Source organism: Heterodontus francisci, chromosome 36, assembly GCF_036365525.1.
Source record: "Heterodontus francisci isolate sHetFra1 chromosome 36, sHetFra1.hap1, whole genome shotgun sequence".
NCBI lineage: Eukaryota > Metazoa > Chordata > Chondrichthyes > Heterodontiformes > Heterodontidae > Heterodontus > Heterodontus francisci.
This window is the reverse complement of record NC_090406.1, coordinates 30584008-30610881: the sequence shown is the minus strand read 5'-3', so window position 1 is coordinate 30610881 and position 26874 is coordinate 30584008. Positions and strand designations below refer to the sequence as shown.

Below are 26874 nucleotides of genomic sequence, written 5' to 3'. Positions count from 1 at the left end.
AGGGGGCTAAGAGACCCTCCCAATACTTGCTCAGAAGGTAGCGGAAGCAGATAATCGTGGAGGTCAATGCCATCAGTCAAGCCCGGAGGACCTGGGTACAGTGCCACAAGAAGTTCAATGACCTCACACGAGTGGTCAAGGTCAGTGATTGCATCTTCAAATGCCATATCCCACCAACTGCACCAATAACCTCACCCAATGCTCAATGCACCACACACCTCATCACCCACCTAGCACCCTCACACACTGCAAGCCTCACACCCACACCTCAAGCACACTGCCAGTTGTTCAACCATGACAGCCAAATCACCCAAATAATTTTCACCACACTCACTGACACACTTCCCTCTCTCTTGCAGGACAAGGTGGTGCACAACCGGAGGCAGGAGGAGCTGTTACGAATGCTGGACTTTGTAACATGATTATGCTTTAAAAATGGTGAATTTTAAAAGTTTAGGATGGAGTCCGGAAGATCAGGTGACCTCACATCCAGCCTGCGAAAGGACAAGACAGAAGTCTTGGTTACCAGGACAACAGAGATCACAGATCAAAGAATTTTTTTGGAAAAAACAGAGACTGCAGGGGTAACACCTGAAGAAGAATGGGTTTCACCCTCCTAGACTTTTGGGTTGTAAAACAAGTAGTCAGTGATTTTGAAGATGCAAATGTATCAGGCAGCTGTTAACACCTGGGAACAATGGAAGGCCCAAGTGGCTTTGTGAAACCAGACTTCTGGACTTTGCATATTGGAACAGGATAATAACCAATGACTTTTGAGTCCAGATAAATTTAACAGATTTTCTGAAGGTAGCCAGGCTGTAAGAGAAGAAACCAGTGGTTGCGGCCTCAATGCCAGGCTGTAAGAAGGGAACACAGCAATTGCAGCCTCAAAAGAGAGGGAACACCTGCTCTTAGAAGCCTGATACAGTAAAAAGCTGTGAAGACCTGAACCTGTTTTGAAAGTTAAAACTTGAGGAGAAGTAGAAGTCCAGCAGGATCACCAGGAAACACCTTATTCATGGATGTCCAGATTGCAAGTGCTCGGAGAAGACAGCGAAGAGGACACTGATTTTTGAAAAGGTCTGGGAGATCCAACCCTTGCTCCTGGGAGGAGTTTGGAACTTTTATCCACAAGAGATTTGGCCATCAAAAAGGACAGTGTAATGGAAAAATGTGGTGTGAGGCTTTCAAGTATTTTAATAAGAAAATACCTTTCTATGTACTCTGGATATTGGCTACTTGCAAAGTACTATTCAGTTCATGGGGATTTCTTTTAGTTTAGTTGTTATAATAAAAGTATTAAAATGTGAAATCTTGTTGTGTAATTCTTTAAATTGGTCTTGGGGTTCATAGCTCGTATTTTTCAAGTTAATGATCTCACTGAGGTCATAACAGGAGGGGTCAGGAGAACCTGCACTTCCAAACTCCATGGAGAGACGGTCCTGGCCGTTATTGGGATGACCATTGCTGAGGCCGTGGCCAATGGTGGGGATGAAAGCATCCAAGATGACAGTTTCCTTATATCTTCTCACATCTCACCTCCCCTCATCCCACAATCTCTTCTGATTTACAAGCTTCAGATGGTGTCAGCAGATACCTTTTACTTTGTGCCCCTTCTCACACCACAACCATACCCTTGTGCCTTTTTCCTTTCAGATACCCTTAAAGTGCAACCTGGCCAGGCAGTGGAGGAATGGCTTGTTGATGACACACCGTCACATGATTTTACACTTGGAGCCACAGCTCAGATACTGACACTGTGTGCAATTTAAAGGATAGCACAGAAGTGGAATCTGTAAGTGGTGAGATACTGGGAATCAGTGGCCTGCAGCCAGGCCAGAGGACAAGGCTAGGTTCCAGTTTACTGAAGGATGAGATCACAGAGGACTCAGATGAGGACTTCGATTGGGCAGCCTACAGAAGAATGCTATATGCACAACAAAATGCTTGGTGCATTGGGAGGCCAGATAGTCTGTAGTCAATGTCAAGGAGCATGGAGGAGTCCAGCACCAGCTTGGCACAGGGCTTTGCAAGAGCTTGAAGACCAGCCTTTTTAGCATGGAAGTGGCGGTCAACTCTGCTCATGCATTTGTGGACCCAACCATGATGCAGCATCTGATGGCCGATATCAGAGCTTCCAAGCAGCAGCCACCCAATGACTGAATGCTGCAGTGGAAGCTTAGACTGCTGGCATGCAAGGTTAGCTTGCTACCATGGAAGATCAGACTGCTGCCATCATGGCTGTGCAAAAGGGCTTGCAGGGTGTCACAACAGTCCACCAATCTTTCCTCCAACAGATTACTAGGATTGAGGTGCTGCCCCAGGAGGGCGGCAGTGATTCCATGGAGCACAAACCTACCTGCTGTTCTCTCTCAGGATGGCAGCACTCATCCTCCCACCGCTGCCACTCCACCAGTGTCCTTGTCTGTCAGTCAGCCACTAAACTGAAAGGAGCTGTAGATCCCTTTAAATAGCGCTGGTGGGAGGAGGCCTTCCTGCTAATGAACACGTGCTCAGCTGTGCAAGGTTAAGACAGGATGTGAGCTGGAGTGTTGAGCTCTCAAATGGCAGCGTTGGCATCAAATTAGCGACCTCATGCTCTACCCACTTCCGGTGGACCTTCACTGTGTATCGCTAATGGTAGTGCTGGTATCAAATCAGTGTTGCACTCTGACTGATGTCATGATCTGTCTGCTCTGCATATTTCTAGCAGACATTCACTATGGGCATGATAACGCCGTCACCAATATGGTACCCGGCATGACTCTTCCCATAAATGTGCAAGCAGCGCCACGGGCACCATTTTGGAGCTTTAAGGACACTCATAACACCCAAAAAAGGCCGTAAGCAATCCCAATTTCTCACCCACTGTCTTATAGGGATAACTGTGCCTATTATCAAATAAATCAACCTTAGATTAGAACGCAGGGATAAGGATAGTTCCAGCACTAACCACAAACTCGCAGAGGGAGGGGACAAGCCCTCAGATTGAAGTTACCAGTTCTAGAGGACCTAAACAATTCCTGCAAACAACAAGGAAAGCTGCCAGCCCCACAAGAGCCAGGGGCAGTCAGTGAGATAAGAGAAGTGCTTTGTGAGTTTTTTAGGAGGCTTAATCCCGCTGAAGATCTCAGCCGAGAGGTGACATCAACAGCTGAATGTGTGTGATGTTAATTTGTCTGTTATTTTAGCAGAAGTAACAGCTGCATTAAAATGATAGAGCGAGGAGTGACCATAACCACTGATATCGCACACAGTCATTTCTAGGCTTTAGTTTTGTTAAATTAACTCCAAAAACATATTGGGTCGCTGACAGGAAATTAAATAGGTGAACAAATGATCTCATTGCTTCAGTTCATGAATCTTTCACAGCCCACACACCTGGAGTAGATTTATTCTGAAGTTTTAGGTTTAATGTGCCTCAGTGAAAATTTTATATATAAACAAAATGTGGCAAACACATCACTCATTTCAGATGAAATTTTATAACCCAAACAGGTTTACAATGAATTAGATAACTAATCCCTGATATGTTGGGACATGATTTGATGAGATTGTAAAGTGTTTTTGAAAAAATTTCCAGACATTCCCAATACCCCAAGCAACTAAAACAATCATGAAACAAAGTCTTGAATGATGTCAATAGAAAGCACACATACATAGAGTGCACGTACACGCACACGCAGAGGCACACAGGTAGACACACTCACAAGCAGGCATACTCACACAGGCAAACACACACTCGTGGGCTCAGCAACTGCCCTCAAACACATAACCAATAGCAGGACATCTGAACTCTGCGTTTAATGGTCTGCTTTACAAAGCATTATCACCTTGTAAATTAGGCAGAATCTCCATTTACTGGATCTTGTGTTACATTTAGATTAGAGAATCACTTCCTTCAGTCAGTACTGAAACACCTTTTACATCACAAGTGACTCCACAGCCTCAGTTACAACAGACACCTGAGCTGCTGTTTGAAAGTCAGGATTCCCCGCTTTAGTTTCTAACTTTCAGACATACATTGCTGGTGGTCGGGACACTGATAGAATCCACACTGCAGGCTGTTATGGAGCGAAACTGGACTCCAGCACCTGTAGAACTGGATCCAGGCTCTCGTGGCTCAACTGGGATTTGATGTTAGACAGCAAAGTGGCGCTTGTGAAATGTGAGAGACAGGATCAGCAACATGTGGAAGCTGACTGGGCAGTATCGCTGAGGGGCAGCCGTTACACGAGATGTGCTGGCTAGGTTGGGACAGTTAAAATTGAAACCAGGTGAAAGTGCAGCTACAAAGTTGGACCACAGGGAGAGATGATGAAGTAGCATGGAGCAGTTGAGCACTGCAGGAAGGTCCTCACATACTAGGATGAAAGGGGATGAAGATCCGAAGGTGCTAGTGTATGAAAATCCTGAATTTTGTAGGGGATTAGGACCCTAAAGGTGGTCTGGAATGTAAACCACGAGGGTGACAGGGAATGAAGATGCAGTGGGTGGTATGAAATGTGGACTTCGAGGGTGATAGTGGGTGAGGATACAGATGGTATGGGGGTGGGAATGATGAGGATCCCAAGGGCGGATAGATGAAGATGCCAAAAATGGAAGAGGATGAGGACAGTGTGGGCATTAGGTGATGAAGACCCTGGGGTGATAAGGAATGAGGAACTGAATATGATTGTGGATGAAGACCAAGGTGTCATTGAAATCTCTCCTGTGATAACATGCCCACTCTCTGAACAGTAAGGAGCACACTTTACACCTCTCCCACTCATGCTAATCTTCACACGTAGGAATCAAGTATGAGAAAAGTCATATGAACACCTGTCAACAATCGAAAACTCCTTTTTTGGAGAATTTCAGTCCTGGAATGCAATTCCCCGAAGTCTTGCTGACCCTCTGTGTGGGATTTGGACATCTGGAATTTATCAATAGTCTGGAATCCTAGAAGTTTGCTCCCCAGAGGCAGGGGTACAACATATACACAGATGTCTTACTCTTTCTCAGGAACAGCCACCTTTGACTGAGGTTATTTATTTACTTTACTTAAAGGGATCCTGACTCAAATTCCTTCATTACTCTTTGATTGAAGAACTTGGAGTACTGAGTTTCCTTAAAGGCCCCATGCGTTGTCTCATGTTTTTTTCAAATGTCTGAGAAACACATATTTATAGTAGTAACTCATACCAGCTCCCAGATCCTGACAGATTCTAGTTCCACTCTACCACTCACCCGCGAACAAAAATGTCAAAAAGAAACTGTGGCAGCACCTTTGTGTCCTTTCCGAGAATGAAGGAAATAATGATGAGCCTTCCTAGTATCCCCAACACTTACTTATTTATGTCATGCACAGTCAAATAGAATAGGGCTTTGTCCCTTCTTCCTAATCCTGATTTCCATTGTTTCACATTGGTGGCTGTAGCTTCAGCTGCCAAGGCTTTAAGCTCTTGAGTTCCCATCCTAAACCTCTCCGCCTCTCTACCTCACTCACCTCCTTTAAGTTGATCCTTAAAATCTAATTCTTGGACAAAGCTTCTGGTCACCTAATATCTCTAACACTTCTGCACAGCACCTTGGGATGTGTTTACTCCATTAAAGGCACTATATAAAGGCAAGTTGTTGTTGTTGTGCTGATGTATTATTCTAAGGATGAGCGTGGACAACACACAATAAAACCCCATTCCCTAAACTTGACTTGTGATATTGAGCAGATTAAACACAGACAAGCTGTCCTTAGGGATACAAAGTGTTTTGATGTCATTTTAATGCTGTTTAGTTGCCCTATAACATTGAGCTGAATGATAGTTGCATGTTTAACAGGGCAGGGTTGGGCCTGCTCCTGTTTGGCTCAGTGGGTCACATGTAATGTCATTAAGCTCTGTGAAGACACACTGCCAGTAAATGGGTTGCATTTTATTAAATTTATGACTTCCGGCCAATTTCTACTTACAAAGAAATTCACAAAGAATCATGATGTTACTAGTGTGTTATTTTAACACAGCATTCTTCCTCTCAACAAAACCCATTAACACACAAACTGTCGGGCTTTAAAACAAATCCCCATCATTCAATGAAAACTGTTCAAACGCTGATAAGAAATTGATTCCTTATTAAATAATAACATTCCAAGATTTCATATGAAATCTTCTGTGTTTGTGAATTAATTTTAAGGATACATTGCTCAAATTTATGCTGAAACTGCTTGTTACGACTCAAATAAACTAGTCGTTTCTTTCTCAGAATCTAAATTCCAGATAATTTGAACTCCAACTGTCAAACCAAATGAATCAATTCACTGTTTCAAATATCCTCATTGTCACCGTCCCCCCAATGCACACGGATGCAATAAAAACCGTCATCCACTGACTTTTTCTCTAATTTTCCTGCAATTTTCTCGTTCTGTTTCTCATTTCAGCTCCATTAAACTCCAGTTCAAAGTTATTTTTTGCTGACTCTAGGCGCAGGGAGTTATTGGAAGGTGATTAGGACTGGGAACCTTGTGTGATATTAGGCTGTGACCCTCATCCCAGCAGCAGTTTTATGAAGTAAATTGCCACCTGATTTTCAGAGCACTGTGTTCATGCAGACACTTAATTCAATTATTCTTTCCGGCACAGAATCATTTTTAAAACAACTTGCAAGAGATTCAGATTAAGAATGCACACGATCCAATTCCTCAACAACTCCTGCTGCATTTTTCCACTGAGCTGCAGTCAAACTGTAAGTTCTAGTTTCCGCAAGAAAGTTGCATTCCTTGTTACACAATACATCTCATTGAGATCAAATGCCTGGATAGGTTGTTTTTGATCAGCTACTTCTATATATGGTCACTTTTTAAATTTTAGATAGCTCACCCGGCTTCATTGCCCATGGAATCAGAAAGCACCTGGCAGCCTCCTAGCAGGGTTGGGGAGTGTGGGTGTGGGGGGGGACTTCCTTCTTTGGGAGCAATCCAGGGCCCCCTGAGGGCCCTTCCAGCGGTGATGACCAGCCCCTGGGAAGACCTTCCCCCACTCTCACCAACCTACCCCAACACCGGGGCCTGCCTGAATGGCCCAGGCGACCCCGACCCCATATACCTCTCCCGGGGTCTCCTCCATTCCTTGGGATAGCAAGGCCTCCTGCAGTACCAGCAGTGGCCACTGCTCCCAGTGGCACTGCTGGTACTGCAGAGTTACTGACCTTCCGATTGGCTGGCAGCTCTTGGAAGGAGGAGCTCATCCCTTAAAGTGACAGTGTCCCCAACAGTGGGCAGTTAATTGCCTGCCCACTGTGGAATTCGCAACAAGGCTGTCCCCCCACCTTCTGGCCCATCGCCAGGACCTCCATTGCCAGAATAAAATTCAGCCCTATATCTCTGTTTATCAAGCCAAGGATCCAAGAAGAAAACTAGAGACAATCATTCAGTGAACACAGGAATGTTCCTCTGATGGCTCTGTTGGTAAGTGCACTGCCCGGTGTAGTGCTCAGCACATAGATACAAGGTTACTGTGCTTCATTGCCCCTGGTTACCCTGGTTAAGTTGTTGATGATTGCTCTCTTCCATTGACCTATGGTTACTCTGAGCAATGATCAATAATTCTATGGCAAATGGCTTACTGTACTATTGACCCATGATTAACCTGTTCAATTGATCCATTGTTAGCCTGCTGTAATGGCCTACACTCTATCTGTCCTAAGACGTCTGGTTACCTTGTTGTACTAACATTTGACTGCGAGCGGCGGGAAACAGCAGAAGCAGAGCAGGGCATAAAGAGCCCAGGAGAGAGCAAGAGTTCACTGTGAGCAGTGGGAAACAACGGGAGCAGAGCGGGGCATAAACAGCCCAGGAGAGAGCAAGAGTTCACTGTGAGCAGCGGGAACAACGGGAGCGGAGCGGGGCATAAAGAGCCCAGGAGACAGCAAGAGTTCACTGCGAGAGCAGTGGGAAACAACAGGAGAGGAGTGGGGCATAAAGACCCCAGGAGAGAGCGAAGTTCATTGAGAGAGCGGCAAGGAGGCACGAGATCGGAGTGGGGCATAAAGAGCCCAGTACAGCGAAAGAGAGAGTTCACTGAGAGTGGCAGGAAAAGGCGGGAACGGAGGGGGGCATAAAGAGCCCAGGAGAGAGCGACAGTTCACTGCAAGTGGGAGCAGAGCAGGGCTAGCTGCTGCTGCTGCCGCTGCCAGTCTGTAGGTTCAGAGCCCGTGTTCAGAAAGAAAAATTCAAGGTGCAACATCACAGAGTATTTATTATTTATCATATCTAAACTAGGGAATAAACTGGTGACTCCTATCTTTCTTTTTTTAAGGTTACGTTGATTACTAATAGTAAAGTGCACAAGTATCAGTAGGTTTTACCAGCATTAATAACGTTTATTAGCATTAGTAAGGTTTATTAGTATTGGTAAAGGCTTATTATCAGTAGTAAGGTTTATTAGCAATAGCAAGGTTATTAACTAACAGGTAGAGGATTGGCAGGGCTGCTCCAATCTCTAGAGTGCACATCCCGTGCTATGTGGGAACTCCAAGACACTTCTCGTGTCCTGGATAATCATATGTGCAGGAAGTGTTGTCAGTTGCAGCAGCTTGAGCTCCAAGTGTCAGAACTTGAGGCTGAGAGCTTCATGGATAGCACACTTATAGATGGGGTCACCCCACAACTTAAGAGTAAACAGGGAGAGAGGGAATGGGTGCAATCACATTGCTTGGTGTAGTCTATAGGCCACCAATTATTGGAAAGGATGAAGAGTAAAAAAATTGCAAGAAAATTACAGAGATATGCAAGAATTATAGAATAGTTATAATGGGGGACTTTAATTGTCCGAATATAGACCAGGATAGTAGTAGGGTAAAGGGCAGAGAGGGGCAAGAGTTCCTAGAGTGTGTTCACAAAAATTTTCTACAGCAGTATGTTTCCAGTCCAACGAGAGGGAAGGCACTGCTGGACCTGGTTCTTGGGAATGAGGTAGGTCAAGTGGATGAAATATCAATAGGAGAACATTTAGGGGACAATGATCATTGTATTATAAGGTTTAGGTTGATTATGGAAAAGAACAAAGAACAATTTAGAGTAAGAATAATTAACTGAGGAAAGCCAACTTCAATGGGGCAAAAATGGATCTGGCAAATAAATTAGAATCAAAGATTGGAAGGAAAAACAGTCGCTACCTTCATGGGCTACCTTCAAAGAAGAGATAGTTTGGGCACAGTCAAGGTATATTCCCTTGAAGGGGAAAGGTAGGGCAAATAAATCCAGAGCCCCTGGATGACAAAAGAGATAAAGATGAAGATTAAGATGAAGAAGAAAAAGTGAGCTTATGACAGATGCCAGGTAGATAATACAATGGAGTTAAGTTCTGCTACCCGACCCGAACCAGACGGAACCAGACGACATGTGTCAGGTTCAGGTCGGGGCAGGTCGCACTTCCAGGTCTGGCATTCGAACTCGGTTCGGGTCGGGCTGGATCGGACACGCTCTATCACCACCTCAGGTAAGTGACTTTAATGTTAATTTACTTTTTGGACTTTAAAGGTGGTTTTGCTACAGTTATTTTAAGCTTGTGCAGGTAAGGAACAAAGTGAAAAGCAGAAGGTAAGTTAACTGATGGTCGGGTCGGGTCAGGTCGGGCGTGAAAAAAATGGAAGGACTTGGGCTGGGCCGGGGTCGGGGTCGGGGTCGGATGGGGTTCTGTTGGGCTTGGGTCGGGTCTCATTTACAATGGAGTACCAGGCTGAATGTAGAAGGTTCAGAGTGGAAGTGAAAAGGCAAATAAGAGAAGCAAAGAGAGAGTATGAAAAGAGACTGGCAGCTAACATAAAAGGGAATCCCAAAGTCTTCTATCGGCATATAAATAGTAAAAGGGTTGTAAAAGGTGGAGTAGGGCCAATTAGGCACTAAAAGGGGGATTTACGCATGGAGGCGGGGGAATAGCTGAGGTATTAAATGAATACCTTGCATATGTCTTTACCAAGGAAAAATATGCTACCCAGGCCACAGTGAAAGAGGAGGTAACTAATACACAAGAAGGATTTGAAATTGATAAGGAGGAGGTATTAGATAGGCTGTCTATACTTAAAGTTGGTAAAGCACCAGGGCCGGATGAGATACATCCAAGGATATTGAGGGAAGTGAGTGGAAATTACAGAGGCAATGGCCATACTTTTCCTTTTCAGGGGTGAGGACTGGAGAATTGCAAATGTTACACCCTTGTTCAAAAAAGGATGTAATGATAAGCCCAGCAACTACAGGCCAGCCAGTTTAACTTTGGTGGTGGGGAAACTTCTAGAAACATAATTTGGGACCAAATTAATTAATAGTCTCATGGACACATGTGGATTAAGTAAGGAAAGCCAGCATGGATTTGTTTAGGGAAAATCATGTTTAATTAAATTGCTGGAGTCTTTTGAAGAGTAACAGAGAGGATTGATGAGGGTAATGCTGTTGATGTGGGGGACATGGACTTCTAAAAGGCATTTGATACAGTGCTGCACAACAGACTTGGGGGCAAAACTATAGCTCATGGAATAAAAGGGACAGTGGAAACATGGATAAGAAATTGACTGACTGACAGGAAATAGAGAGTAGTGGTTAATGGATGTTCTTCATGCTGGAGGAAGGTTTGTAGTGGAGTTCCCAAGGGATCAGTGTTGGGACCCTTGCTCTTCCTGATATATATTAATGACCTAGAACTTGGTGTACAGGGCACAATTTCAAAGTTTGCAGATGATACGAAACTTGGAACAATTGTGAATTGTGAGGAGGATAGTGTAGAACTTCAAAAAGACATAGACAAGTTGGAGGAATGGGCGGACAAGTGGCACATGAAATTCAATGCGGAGAAATGTGAAGTCATTCATTTTGGTAGGAAGAACATGGAGAAACAATATAACATAAAGGGTACAATTATAAAGGGAATGCAAGAGCAGAGGGCCCTGGGGGTATATGTGCATAAATCATTGCACATGGCAGGACAGGTTGAGAGAGCAGTTAATAAAGCATACAGTATCCTGGGCTTTATTAATAGGTGCATAGAGTACAAGAACAAGGAGGTTATGTTGAACGCCTATAAATCACCAGTGCGGCCTCAGCTGGAGTACTGCATACAGTTCTGGGTGCTGCACTATAGGAAAGAAGTGACGGCATTGGCGAGAGTGCAAAAAAGATTCACGAGAATGGTTCCAGGGATGAGGAACTTCGGTATGAAGACAGATTGGAGAAGTTGGGATTTGGAGAAGTGAAGACTGGGAAGAGATTTGATAGAGGTATTCAAAATCATGAGCGGTCTGGACAGAGTGAATAGGGAAAATCTGTTCCCATTATGAAAGGATCGAGAAAGAGAGGGCACGAATTTAAAGTGATTGGTAAAAGAAGCAAAAGCGACATGAGGAAAAACTTCTTCACACAGTGAATGGTTAGGATCTGGAATGCACTACCTAAGAATGTGGTGGAGGCAGATTTAATTGAGGCATTCAAGAGGGAATTAGACTGTTACCTGAAAAGGAACAATGTGCAGGGTTACAGCAAAAAGGTGGGGGAATGGTATTAGGTGAATTGCTCATTCCAAGAGCCGGTGCAGACATGATGGGCCAAAAGGCCTTCATCTGCACTGTCACAATTCTGTGATTCTATGCTTACCTTATTCCATTGAACCATAGTACCTTGCTCCATTAGTTCATAGTTGCCTTGTTCTATCTCATGTTTAATCTGTTCCATTAAACCATTGTTACCCTGTTTTATTAACCTATGTTTGCATGGTCGCACTACTGTTCTATTGACCCATGGTTACCCTGGTCCAGTGCACCATGGTTACAATATTTCCTTGTCTATGCATAATCTTTTTAGTTAACAAAGACCGATTGGCCATGGATTGACCCACGGCTACCAGGCTCCGTTGCCTTACTTTGTTGTGCTGCCTGTTGTCGTATTCCATTGTGAAAAGCACTGTATAAATGCAAGTCTTTCTTTTTTTCTTTTATTCTGGATACTTTTAATGAGTGAAAAGTAATCATTCAAATCTTATCGTGGTCAAGAAAGTCAATCTTCCTAGCTGCATTCAAATGGAGAATCAGACACAAGCTGATTCCGTCATATCATCTGATCTGGGAGACAAAGAGGATCTTAACTCTCAAATGTTGTTTTGTGTCAATAATGAACGACATTGTTCACTAACCTGGGTGTGAATTAATGAACTGAACAGAAACACTGAAAATAAATAGGTCAACACTTCCTGCAGATTAACATTCCAGAATGATAACCCAATTTTTAAAATATTAATTGCAAATTACTTGAACATCACAGGAATTCATTTATTTTCATGCCTACATCTGAAATTATAATTCATTGATCAATTTTACAAAAGTAAAATTAAACTGAAATTGACAAGCAAGTCAAACTACACTTTCAGGCTGGATCTAGAGCTGAATTTGATTCAAAGGAAATATTTTGGACTAACTGATTGGCAGCGAGATCCAGAAGTTATAATATGTGTTAATGAAATGGAGAGTGCTCTGATCAAGAGAGATATCAGACTGTCAGCACATTGCAGTTTGATACATTTCCGGAAAAGGATGTGATTAAGGGTTATAATTAAAATCTGGGTAGATGGGGCCTGAAATCTATCAAAACGAGGTGGGTTTCTTGGGTCTAATGTCCTTCCCCTGTTCCAAAACTTTCCTCTGCGGTTCCTCACCAGTATTGGCTTTATCCGAATCAATTGAAGAAGCCAGGACTGTTCTGTGTTCTTCTAACTCCCTGCCAGGCATCTGGTTTGTGTATAATTTAGAAATTCAGCCTCAGAAAAGCCACCACAAATGATCCTTTCATGTTGTTGTGGTGGAATCATCATATTAGCAGTTACCCATCCACTGTCACAGGACAGGAAGCGAACAATAACTAACTTAGTACCAAAACTACTTGCGATGCTCCAGTGTTACATAACGGGAACAAGCAGTGTTATATGGAAATGGATATCTCACAGTTCATCACTGTGTTGTGATATATTGTACAGCAGTGTTGGCCAATATACTAGCCATATGTGGCTAACTACATTTGTGATTAAATAAAACATGAGTAATGGCGACTGTGTGATCTCAGTACTCATTCACATGGTATATGAATGTGCACTTCAACCTTTTTGTGCATTTGTTGGTAAAATGGGGAGATAAAAAGCAGAGAGTGCAAGTGTTTACTCATTGTTATGTGCACTTTTTGGTCATTGCTTATTGGTTATCTGCTAAAATGTGCAACACTGGCGAAAAGGTTGGGAGTTCATCACCATGGAAACACCAGCAACATTGTGTGGAGAAAGGAGCTGTCATCCTCGTCAACTTGACTAATTGAAATAATCACTCCAGGCCAGCAGAAAAAAGCAACAGAACACCATATGGAAAATGGCAAACCATATGTAACCACATTCTGGGAGGAGAGCAGGGTGCATCTCGTTGTGCGAGTCAACCTTCTTACCAATCACTTTTGTTAATTATATATCAATTGTCTTTAATTACATGCAGTATCATGAAGACCTCACCTGCCAAGAATGATGCATTTTAATTTCATCATATGAACAGTGGCACAGTGGTTAGCACTGCAGCCTCATAGCTCCAGTGACCCAGGTTCGGTTCTGGCTACTGCCTGTGTGGAGTTTGTAAGTTCTCCCTGTGACCGTGTGGGTTTCCTTCGGGTGCTCCGGTTACCTCCCACATGCCAAAGACTTGCGGGTTGATAGGTAAATTGGCCATTTAAAAAAAATTGCTCCTAGTCGGGGAAGGTGGGGATATGAGAGGGAAAAATGGGATTAATCTAGGATGAGTATAAATGGGTGGTTGACGGTTGGCACGGACGCGGTGGGCCGAAGGGCCTGTTTCGGTGCTGTATCTCTCTATGACTAACATTAATTTTAAACTGTTGTTGGACTGAAAAGATAGCTTGTTTAAAGAAATCACAGCAGTGGCTGGAAACATTTTTGCATACTAAGAGACAGTTGCCTGAAAAGACAAGGGAACAGCTCCCTGATCCAATTAACCCAAACGGATTTTGATCACCAGACACCGAATGTGGAACAAGCCAGGATTCCAGATCTCCCCCTCCCCCCACCTCCCCCCTTACCCACCCCCCCACTGCAGGTGTCTGTTAAGATGAAAGGAATACACAAAAACACAGGAGGTTTGTTAAAAAACGAGTCACATGAGCAACCTACTGGCCCAGGTTTTGGTTTTGAACTGCTCACAGAACAGTTTGGGTCAGGTTGAAACTGAACTTGGAAGAAGAGAGCCTCTCTCCTGGCTAGCTCTCTCTCTCCCTCATGAATCTCTGGATCCACTGAAGTCACTTAAACTTCAAGAGAGAAAAGACTCCTACATCGAAACAAGTTTTAAAGCGTGCACTGGGTCCCAACGAAATGGCAAGACTTACGGACAATCAAAGACTATATCAAACTCAAGGGACTGTAAATAAATCCCAGATATTGCCTCAAACTTTTCCCCTTTATTCTTTCTACTTGTCTGTCTCTATCTGCGTGTGTGTTTATCGCATATGCATGCTAGCATGGTCATGTTGCGTATTTGTAGTTGTTAACTGAATTAGAGTTTAAGGTTAATAAACGTCCACCTTTCTTGTTTAAATCTAAGAAAACCTGTCTGGTTGATTTCTTTGCTTACAATTGGAAAGCAGTGAACAAGGATTCATTGAGGGGGAGCTAAAAACATGGTGTTTTTAAAATGAAACCCTGTTACAGTTAAACCAGGCAAAGGCTGAGAGGGAACCCCAGACCCCTTTCTCACCTGCTCGTAACAGCAGGTACAGGGCATTAATTGGGGTTTCACTTGAGCACATATACATAGACACATATTGAAACTGTCTGTGGTTGTGTTAGGAGGTGTATGCTTATAATGTTTCACTCTGTAAATAAATGTAAGACTAAGTAAAGATTGGATCCTGTACTATCTTTCATCAACTGACTTTCTAGAATAAACTAAATCTGATGAAGTTAAAGTAAAGATAGAGATATATATTATAATAAAATAGTATTGCAGTATTTCACTTTTAGATGGCAACACCTATTTTGGTATGTTACCATGCAGGAATGTACTCTACAGCTCATTATACTGCTGGGGTATTTCATTGTTAAGTAACAATATATATTGTATAGTACATTGCAACTCCAGACAGTGCATAAATAGAAAATACAAAATGGGGTCCAAATGGCAAACTCTGTCCTACACAACTTTTACATGACATCAAATAACATTTAAATAATTTAATCTCAGGGTCTGCAAAGTTTAACTGCTTTCTAGCCACTTATCATTGAATTCAAATGCTGGATTAAGTAACTGCCTCGTTCTTGATGCCTCTTTTATCTATTACTCTCTGTGTGTAGTGCTGTCACTAGCAGGGTCTGCTTTGAGTCATAATAATTCCTGGGTTATCAGGTGACATCTGTTAGGAGACACCTGTGAATTTCTCATTTATAGGAACCAGGATTAACCTGCACAAATTGTATTAAAGCTGCAATGCAAACTGATTGGGATTCAGCCCGGGAGAGTTTTTTTCCAGGAGCTGGGTGGCTCGATCTTGCCAAATGTCTGTTGGTCTTGTTGACATCTTTCAGCTGTTTCTCCTTCGTTAGTTTGTACATAGTTCAGTGAAGTATTAAATATCACGTTTACTTAGCTCTTATCTCAATGCTGGGATACAATTTAACATGCTTTCAATAGGTTATTTGTTCGGGTTAGTGATGGTGGTGGGGGAGGGGGGGTTTAGGTGTTGGAGATCAGAAAGGTTGGTGGGGAAGATTGGAATGGTTGGGGGAAATCGGATCTTGGGAGGAGATCGGATTGCTGGGGCAAGAGGGAGGTGTGGTGTTGAAGGGGGCTGTCGGCCGATCACGAGGATGAAAGCAAGTTTGTTTGGTGAGTCATTCCTGTTGGAAGCATTCCTGTTCCTCCCTGACCTATAAGCAGGGCTGGAAAGGCACTTAGCTGCTAGGTGCGGCCATTCCCACTTCCTTCCAGCCTCCGGGTTTCCTAAACTCTGGCAAACCCGGCCCTCAGGCATTATATTTAAACTCTGGTAATATTTGAGGCACACAGCCCCATTGGCTCCCTGAAAGAGCATTCACTCAGTTCCATTCCCCTGCCTTCAGCCCGTAACCCTGCCCATTCTGCCTTTTCATATAACAGTCTAATTCACTTTTGAATGCTTCAATTGAACCTGCCTCCACCACACTCTCTGGCAGTACATTCCAGACCTTAACCACTTGCTGCATGAAAAAGCTTTTCCTCATGTCACTTTGGCTTCTCTTACCAATACATTAAATCTGTGCCCTCTCATTCTCGATCCTTTCACGAGTAGGAACAGTTTATCTACTCTCATGATTTTGAATACTTCTATCAATCTATCTTCATAACTGAAATTCCTCATCCCTGGAACCATTTTCGTGAATCTTTTCGGTACTCTCCCCAATGCCCTCACATCTTTCCTAAAGTGCAGCGAGAACTGGATGCAATACTCCAGCTGAGGTTGAACTAGTGTCTTATACAAGTTCAATGTAACTTCCTTGCTCTTGTACTCTATGCCCCTATTAATAAAGCCCAGGATACGGTGTGGTTTATTAACCGCTCCCTCAACCTGTCCTGCCACCTTCATTGACTTATGCACATTATGTGATTCTGTGATTTAAATAATGAACCTGCCTTTGGAGAGCAGGTTAGCCATATGCCCTTCAACCCACCTCCTTAAAACCGGAAGCTGAAGGAGGGTTGGCGTTGGGTTTCTGATTTTTGAAATTTTAACCCCATCCCGCACATTGGCCAGTCCTGGGGGTTAAACTCCCACAGCATGTTGAAGAGCCTGCAATCTGACAAGCTTTTCCATTTTAAAATATGACTTCATACTTTGCCATAAAAATGCATTCAAAGTAACAGATCGTGCAGGGCAGTTCTCAATGAGGCTACGTTTATCAGAAAACGCTCAAAAATTCTAATGATAAGTCCAGAAGAATGATTTCTACTGCACCTGAAAATCTGGTCAGTGTTGAAAATGAAAGAAGGCAAAAGGGATTAAAATTCAAGTCAAGTCAATAACCCTCGAACAAGCACAATGGGAAGATACTTGCATTTCAGGAGGAGGTTTGTTCTAATGGAGAGTTTAATGGACAGATGTAAATGATTGAGGACAGTTGGGCATATTGTAGTAAGGTGAGTAACTCACTCACATCCAAAACCCTGCAATCTTTTAAACCACGTAATTGATTTGTGTCCCAAATATGCGTGTTTTCTTTTGTGACCAATTTGCTACCTTCCCCTAATTCTCTACCCCTTAATGTTCTCCAGTAATCTCTGATGTGTGTGTCAAAGGCTTTCTGAAAGTCCATGTACATGTTATCCACTATATCTGTCGCCTCCTCAAAGAACTCTTTCAATATCATAAGACATTAATGCCCTTTTTAAACCTTGCCACATATCAAGAAGTTACAGATGTCTGGCAGCTGGCGCAGAGAGTTAGCCAGCTTAAAAGAGAATTTTAAAAATCCATGCACAATGAAACAGGGAACAGCAAAAATGACAGCGAGGGTCTATCTAGGACTGTAATCAGATCGTGGAGTCACCTTATTATCCAGGACTGTGATCAGGTTGTGGGTTATCCTACAATCTAAGATGTTAATCAAGCTATGAATTATCTTGCAATCTAAGATGTTAATCAGGCTATGAGTTATCTTACAATCTAAGATGTTAATCAGGCTGTGGGTTATTTTATATTGCAATCTCACATTTTCTGCCCTTGAAAAGCCTTATTTTCCTCAGTTTCCTCTTCCTCCTACAATCAACTGGCTTACATGGGGAGGCAGTGAGGTATTGGTAATGTCATTGGACTAGCAATGCAGAGGCCCAGGCTAGTGCTCAAGGGACATGGGTTCAAATCCCATCATGGCAGAGGGTGAAATTTAGATTCAATTAATTTAAATATGAATTGAATTAAAAGGCTAACCATGAAGCCATTGTCAATTATTATAAAAACCCATCTGGTTCACTAATTCCCTTTAGGGAAGGAAATCTGCTGTCCTTACCTGGTCTGGCCTACATGTAACTCCATACCCACAGCAATGTGGTTGACTTTTAAATGGCCTAGCAAGCCAATCAATTCAAGGGCAATTAGGGATAGGCAATAAATGCTGTCCTAGCCAGTGACACCCACATCTATGAACAAATAGAAAACAATCAAAGCTTGGTATCAACCAACTATTACTTCCTGATTTCTCTCATCTTCCCCCTTTTTCTTTCCAACCTGTATCCCAGGTCTTAGCTATGTTGTTAACTTTAAACCAGGGCAAACTTTAGACTGGGAAATGTACACAATTGTCCATGAAGATCAAACCTCAGATGGATGGGTCATGGCTCGAAACATTTGCCCAGATAGGCAGCTAAACTTAAAGAAAAGGTTGTACTGGTGAGCTCCTGCCTCGGGTATCTCGCTGATCTGGCTATTGCTGGATGCTTGGGAACATACCCAAGTCACTGATTTGAGCAAATGTTTTATTTTTTCAGGAGCAGCTTTCCAGGTTGGAGGTAATGGGACTGTTCACATGGGTCAGCAAGGCTAGGAGTCAGAGCAGCCCTTGTGTTCAGATTCTAATGTTTATTTGTGCAAACATTGGAACTTTAACCCTTTAGCCAATTGGATTACAATTTCTGTAGAGATATTTATGCATTGCACACTCAAAGCTCCTTTTGGTGGTTTTCATGAGGAAATTAAAGTTACTTCCTGTGCAGGGAGGGCTGCGGGCTTTTCCTTCGCTGTGGTTTTTCTGGGAGGGCAAGTTGCTGTTGTGGGAGCTTGAGTAGGCTTAGCTAGCAGTCAAGTGGGCCAATGCTAACAGCTGAGTAGCTTTTTTTTTTAAAAGAGAGGGAAAGACTGAAAAAAGGGAAGAAAAAGACTTGCACTTATCCAATATTTTATCACTTAATTTGTTTATCACATACAATAAAATACTATGAGGTGCAGGCCACGATTGTAAAGTAGGCAAAAACACAACCATTTTATACACAGCAACATCTCATGTACAACAATGAGATGAGGAGTACTTTACACTCAACACTACAGAATCAGTTCATCCAAAACTCTACTGCCTATATGCACCAAGGCCCATTCAGCCATCAGCTTTGAGCTCACTAACCCACATTTGCTCCTGGTCCAGCAACACTTCAAATATTCTTACCATCATTTTCAAATCCCTCCATGGCCTGCCACCAACGATCACCCTAAATTTTATTTGTTATGCACAGCCTGCTTATTACAATGTGTGGTACCTTTAAATTGTTTTGTGCAGTGGCTCATACGCGGTATCTTAAAGGGGCCAACATGTGAGCAGCCTGTGAGGTACCTTCATGATTGCTGTACAGCCGTGCATGAGTGCAGCTTAGTGGGAACATTACCTCCAAAATCTCAGCGTTTCTTCAATTCTGACCTCTTGTGTATCTCCGATTTCCTTTGCCCTACCCTTGGCGGCCATGCCTTCAGCTGACTCAGCCCTAAGCTCTGGAATCCTCTCCCTAAACCACTCTACCTTCCCTTGAAACACTCCTTAAAACCTAACTCTTCGACCAATCTTTTGGCCAGCTGTTCTAATATCTCCTTATTTGGCTCAGTATCAGATTTTGTTGAATAATACTCCAGTGCAGTGTCTTGGGACATTTTACTACGTTGAAGGTACTACATAAATGCAAGATGCTATTTTTGTTGTAGCACAGTGAATGCACACAGAGATGCATTGTGAGCAGCATTGAAAGAAAGAAAGACTTGCATTTATATAGCACCTTTCATGACTACCGGACGTCTCAAAGTACTTTACAGCCAATGAATTACTTTGGAAGTGCAGTCACTGCTGTAATGTAGGAAACGCGGCAGCCAATTTGCGCATAGCACCGTTTTTTTTAACTCCCCCTTAGTGAATCCTTGTTCACTAACTTCCAATTATAAGGCAAAGAAACTAGCCAAACAGGGTTTCATAGGTTTAAAGAAAAAAGGTTGAACTTTATTAAACTTAAACTCTAATTCGGTTAACGCCTACGGATAAGCGATACACACATGCAGATAGGGACAGAAAAGAGCAGAAGAAATGAAGTGGAAAAGGTTGAGGCAATATCTGAAGATGGTTTTGTTTACTGTTCTTCGGGCTCGCTGTAGAGGCATTGATTGTAGGTAGGTCTTGCTTTTCTTTGGGGTCCAGTATTCTTCTTAAACCTTGTTCGATACAGGAGACTTTTCTCTCTGTGGTTCATGTATCCTGAGTGAGTCCAGAGGCTTGTGAGAAAGAGATGGGAGCAGACAGGAGAGGTCTTCTCACTCCAGGAGCAAACAGTCTTTCTGAGGTCAGAAACTCTGTGGCTAGTTCAAAAAGCCCTGGACCAGCCAGTTAGTCATGTGACCAGCTGGTTTAACCAGCCCTGGCTTTTGAAGATTGTATCACCTTAGCAGTCTCTGGAATGCTCATCCTTACGCCTTCAATGTCTGGTGATCAAAATCCATTGTGGCTTGAATGTTTGCAAATGTTTTTCAGCTAAGTGTCTGGAAGCCCTTGTAACAGGCCTTCTCTACTTCCCAGCAAGTTTAAAATCAATGTTCATATGACAAAATTAATCTGCCTCATTCTTGGCAGGTGGGGGCCTGCATGACAAGACCATCAGCCTGTCACCATGGAAATCACTTAGCCCCAAATGAAACTGTCACCTCTTCAAATGTGAGTTTATAAAGCTTTACCAAATTCCAACTGAAAATACCATACAATAGAAAGTCCTGACTGAATCCGTTTCCTTGCTTGCAAGCAAAATTAAATGACATGTAAACACTACCTGTGATGAAGTCACGACCCACCGAGAACACTGCTTGTGTTGGTTTCTGCCCACCTTTGGATCAGCTGATGTTTTCACTGCTAAGGACGCCCTGACATTGCATCCCCACCTGAAATATCGCACAGGACAACTAGGCCATTCAAGCAGTGGGGCAACTTTGGTGCGTCTCAATTTGAAGAATGGAATGCTGTTTTAAAAGATTTTATCATCCAGTGTCAACCCTCTCTCTACCTCAGCCCAACACTATGCCTGGATTTCCACACTGACACAGAGACCCTACCTGCTAAAGTTTCTGCCATTAAATATTTTATGCCCAGACCTGGCCTCTGTTAATGTGGGCAACATGTTAATGCTCACTGATTTCATGACAGAATTTTGTTTTGCGAGCAGACACTTTCCATTTCTTTGTTTTTAAGCATATGTCGCCACAAGAAAACTTCTATCGGTCACGGAGTGGAAAATGCACCTTGTTCTCCTTCTTCACCATAAAGGATCAGCAGAGGATTTTTCTTGAAGACATGATCTCTGCAATCCATGTTTATGAGTTTAGGCAAGATACACTGGCACTGCTTTGGCCAAGACAGGGTTAAGAGCTTCAATGTGTGCACACAGCATAATGCCAACATATTTCTGCACATTGTGCAAAAAATGCTGCCCCAGGAGCCTTGAAGGTTTGGCCACATTTTGAAACAATTACTTCTGATTACCAGCCCTCAATTTAAACCACATCTGCATCATTCTTCACGTGGTAATCGATTTAAATGTAGCTTCACATCAAAGTTATTTCAGCAAAGTTTGAAATCTGAGTGGAACTTCTGTACCTTGAAGGCATTTCATGTACTTTCAGCATCATTCCATTTCCTGCAGCACTACCCGAGTACAGACAGGGAAAAGCGGAGGTGCTTTAATTCTGCTTCTCATATCCTGAAATCTACACAGAAGATATTTCTTCTCAAAGTTCCACAGTTTAGGGTTGGAGAAGGGGTAATGGCACGCCCCCCCACCCCCCCGCCCCCCAGGTGTGATATTGGGGCAAAGTTCCCCGGCTTGGTTCCCACTCTATGAGTTAACTGATCTCAGTTGGAGACACTTCAATTTTGATCTACAAGGGAGTCAAGGATGATGGGGGGCAGGGAGGAACGTGGAATTGAGGCCATGATCAGATCAACCATGATCTTATTGAATGGTAGAGCAAGCTCGAGAGGTCGAATGGCCTACTCCTATTTCTTATGTTCTTAAGGCACTCCTTTAAAACACACACCCACACACACACACACAAGCATACACACACCCACACACACACGTATACACATACACGTACACACACACACACACGTACACAAACATACAGACGCGCACGTGGAAAATCAAGCTGGAAAATACATGCGTGTTGGTGGTGGCATGGAGAGGGGTGGGTGGAGTTAGCAGGTGAAGGTCGCATCAGGCTCAGCTGTGATTCCCCCCGTGATTTTTTACCCTGCCCAACCCTGCTCACTCTTTACGCTATGAGAGCACATGAAAAACAGACAATCACTCAAGCTAATGGACGGATGCAATGCCTGAAGAACTGTACCCTAGTAAGAGTCAGTGCCCAGTTAACTGTACCCCAGTGAGAGCCAGTGCCCAGCTATCAGTACCCCAGTGAGAGCCAGTGCCCAGCTAACAGTATCCCAGGGAGAGTCAGTGCCCAGCTAACAATAGCACAGGGAGAGTCAGTACCCAGCTAACAATACCACAGGGAGAGTCAATACCCAGCTAACAATACTCCAGGGGGAGTCAGTGCCCAGCTAACAGTATCCCAGGGAGAGTCAGTGCCCAGCTAACAATACTCCAGGGGGAGTCAGTGCCCAGCTAACAGTATCCCATGGAGAGTCAGTGCCCAGCTAACAATAGCACAGGGAGAGTCAGTACCCAGCTAACAATACTCCAGGGAGAGTCAGTGCCCCGCTAACAATACTCCAGGGAGAGTCAGTGCCCAGCTAACAATACTCCAGGGAGAGTCAGTGCCCAGCTAACAATAGCACAGGGAGAGTCAGTACCCAGCTAACAGTATCCCAGGGGGAGTCAGTGCCCAGCTAACAATAGCACAGGGAGAGTCAGTACCCAGCTAACAATACTCCAGGGAGAGTCAGGGCCCAGCTAACAGTATCCCAGGGAGAGTCAGTACCCAGCTAACAATAGCGCAGGGAGAGTCAGGGCCCAGCTAACAGTATCCCAGGGAGAGTCAGTGCCCAGCTAACAATAGCACAGGGAGAGTCAGTACCCAGCTAACAATACTTCAGGGAGAGTCAGGGCCCAGCTAACAGTATCCCAGGGGGAGTCAGGGCCCAGCTAACAATAGCACAGGGAGAGTCAGTATCCAGCTAACAATACTCCAGGGAGAGTCAGTGCCCAGCTAACAATACTCCAGGGAGAGTCAGTACCCAGCTAACAATAGCACAGGGAGAGTCAGTACCCAGCTAACAGTATCCCAGGGAGAGTCAGTGCCCAGCTAACAATAGCACAGGGAGAGTCAGTACCCAGCTAACAATAGCACAGGGAGAGTCAGGGCCCAGCTAACAATACTCCAGGGAGAGTCAGTACCCAGCTAACAATACCACAGGGAGAGTCAGTACCCAGCTAACAATACTCCAGGGAGAGTCAGTACCCAGCTAACAATAGCACAGGGAGAGTCAGTACCCAGCTAACAATACTCCAGGGAGAGTCAGGGCCCAGCTAACAATAGCACAGGGAGAGTCAGTATCCAGCTAACAATACTCCAGGGAGAGTCAGTGCCCAGCTAACAATACTCCAGGGAGAGTCAGGGCCCAGCTAACAATAGCACAGGGAGAGTCAGTATCCAGCTAACAATAGCACAGGGAGAGTCAGTACCCAGCTAACAGTATCCCAGGGAGAGTCAGTGCCCAGCTAACAATAGCACAGGGAGAGTCAGTACCCAGCTAACAATAGCACAGGGAGAGTCAGGGCCCAGCTAACAATACCACAGGGAGAGTCAGTACCCAGCTAACAATACTCCAGGGAGAGTCAGGGCCCAGCTAACAATACCCCAGAGAGAGTTAGAACTTTCAAGAGAGTGGGGAAGAAAAATTACATGCACAAGAGGGAAAAGAGGAAGAAAGGTAATGGGATTCAAGGAAAAGATATTTGGCAACAGAAAATAATTCTATAAGTATATTTGCTGAGATTCAGTCAAAGGGCAGTTGTTGCCTGGATGGTCAAATAAACTTCTATAGTAATAATAAACATGCTTTACACACTTAAGTTATCATCCAATCTCCAAATACTCTCCCATGTCACTGTTGGGCTTAACTGTGCTCCAATAGTTATCCAATGGGATCTGTCAAAAACTAGGGAAAGCAATGGTATACCAAACATATTCCATTCCCATTCGCCCAGTGACAGGCCAATTACCTATCCATGTACCAAATGAATTCCATTCTAATTTACCTCACAATAGGCTTTTTCCTCCAATTACCTGCCACACAAATACCAGTAAAATCGGCAGGCACATTCAATGACAAAAGCTTCAGGTTAAACTATGTAGCATGCAACAACTCATATGGCAATTTATACACTTTGATACATTTATTTAGTGCCCATCAGTAAGGGTTTCATTCTTGGAGCTACAGCCATTCCATATTCTTAAGAAACTGTTACCATTGTACAAGGTTCAATTGCAATAAACCGAGGCACAAATACTAACAGCAGCACGTCACTCCCAGGTGCACCTCAGTCTCCCCTCTTAGTGTGTTCTCCCCCTAACAAGGCCTCTGGTTTTGTATAGTCTCTCCTGCTACTTACTCTCATTCAAGACTGCCCTCACTGGGGTAGAATTTCCACTTTGGGCACAATTGGCAATTCTTGCGCCCAAAAGAACCAGCTTAGTTTTTGAATCCTCGCCTGCAAACAAGTGTAATTAGCATAAACTCCCAATGGTAAAGAATTCATCCTGGGGGCATGGCCAATTTTGTGGACAGGCAGGCGTCTGGATTGATGTTTTAAATTAGCACAAAAGATCGAGGAAATTCAAGTTGCGTTGACCGTAATTTGCACTTAAATTCCATGGGTTATGCTGATTTGGGGTAAATGGTGCTGCAAAAACCAGTGCAACCAAACAGGAAGTCTACCCCACTGGTTTTCTTGCATCACACAGAACTGTCTTATGACTTATTATAACTAGATAAACCTAGTTAAGGAGCTAAGCGCACAGACAACAGGCTTCCTCAGACTGCTTTCTGATGAGGGGATAGTTCTGTGTGTCTTGGCATAAAGCGTCACTGAGTACACAACTGTGTCTCGAGTTTTGTCTCTCTGAGTACAGATTGGTCAAAAAACAGAATCCCGAGTGAATAAAAGAAAATAAGTCTTTTCTTCTGAAATGTTTGGAAAGAGCATGTGATGACTTTGAATAAACACTGTTTTATTGGACCCTTATGTGTGTGTTAAAGGGGTAAAACTACTCATGATTCATTTTACAGCTGGTTAACATTGTAGCGCTCTTGGGGGCTGTTGCAATTTTAATATAATTAACATTTTTAAAGCAATCAGTCTAGATTATGTGTTCCAAATATTGGGGGCAAGAATTGCTGGGGGGATAGCAACATCATAGCGACTTTCATTAAATCCTTTTTATTAAATGGCCTCCTTAGATCCCATTGGTTAACTTCTGTTCATTACATCCCATTCAATAAATTGCATTCAGTAAATCTTGTTTATAAAATGGTATGCATTTAATCGTGTTCATTAAATAATCTTCAACAAATCCCATTTGTTAAATGGATTTCATTAAATGGCATTCAATAAATGGCCTTCATGACATCTATTTCACCAAATCCTGGTCACTAAATGACATGTATTAAACCATGTTTATTAAATAACCTTCATTACACCCCGTTCATCAAATGGTGTTATTAACTTTTCATTAACTTTGGTTCATTAAATGGCCTTTATTAAATGGCTTGTATTAAACCATGTTTATTAAATGATGTTCATTATGTAGCATTCATTAAAGATCATTAAAATCCTGTTCATTAAAATGTATTTGCTAAATAGTGAACATTAAATTGTGCTCAATAAAATTCTTTCATCAAATGGTGATAATTAATCAACCTTCATTACATTCTGCGAAATTTTGAACATTAAATTGTCTTCATTTACTAAGTCCTGCTCATTAAATGATCTTGAATAAAGGGCATGCTTTAAACTGTATTCATTAAAATGACCATCCTTAATCCCACTCCTTAAATGGCATTCATTAAATCTGTTCAGTGAATGACCTTCATTAAATCTCATTCATTAAATTCTATTAATTCAACGGACTACATTAAATGGTGTTGATTAACTGACTTTCAATAAATGACCCTCATTAAATCCGTTGATTAAATGGCATTCATAAGCTGGAGCTTATTAAACAGTGTTCATTAAATCATGTTTATTAAGTTGTGTTCATTAATGACATTTGTTATATTGCTTTCAATAATGTCACATTAAATAGTGTCCATTCAATTGCATTTATTAAATCCTGTTCATTCACAGTCATGTGTTAATTTATAATCATTAAAATGAATTTGTTAATTATTTTCATTAAATGATGAGATTAATTTGCATTCATAAAATCTATTCATTAAATCCTTTACAGCCAATTAAGTGCTTTATTTGAAACATAGTTACTGTTGTAATGTAGGAAACATGGCAGCCTCCTTGTGTACAACAAGATCCCACAACACAGCAATAAGATACATAATCAGATAACGTGTTTTTTTTGTAGATGTGATGTTGGTTGAGAGAACTTCCCTGCTCTTCTTCGAATAGAACCTTGGGAGCTTTTACATCCACCTGGGAGGGCAGATGGGGCCTCAGCTTAATGTCTCATCCAAAGGCAACACCTCAGACAGTGAAACATTCCCTCAGTACTGCACTGAAGTATCAGCTTGGAATATGTGTTCAAGTCTGTGGAATGGAGTTTGAAACCACAACCTTCAGAATCAAGAGGTGAGCATGTTACCCATTGAGCTAAAGCTGCTTTCTTGGTCATTATTTCTAGCAATGATC

The 26874-nt window shown here is 42.9% G+C and overlaps 1 protein-coding gene across 1 annotated transcript in view; it reads right to left on the bottom strand.

The window, feature by feature from the left end:
• fbn2b (fibrillin 2b) overlaps positions 1 to 26874 on the bottom strand; it is a 245998-nt gene that overhangs the window by 188388 nt on the left and 30736 nt on the right. The window lies entirely within an intron of this gene.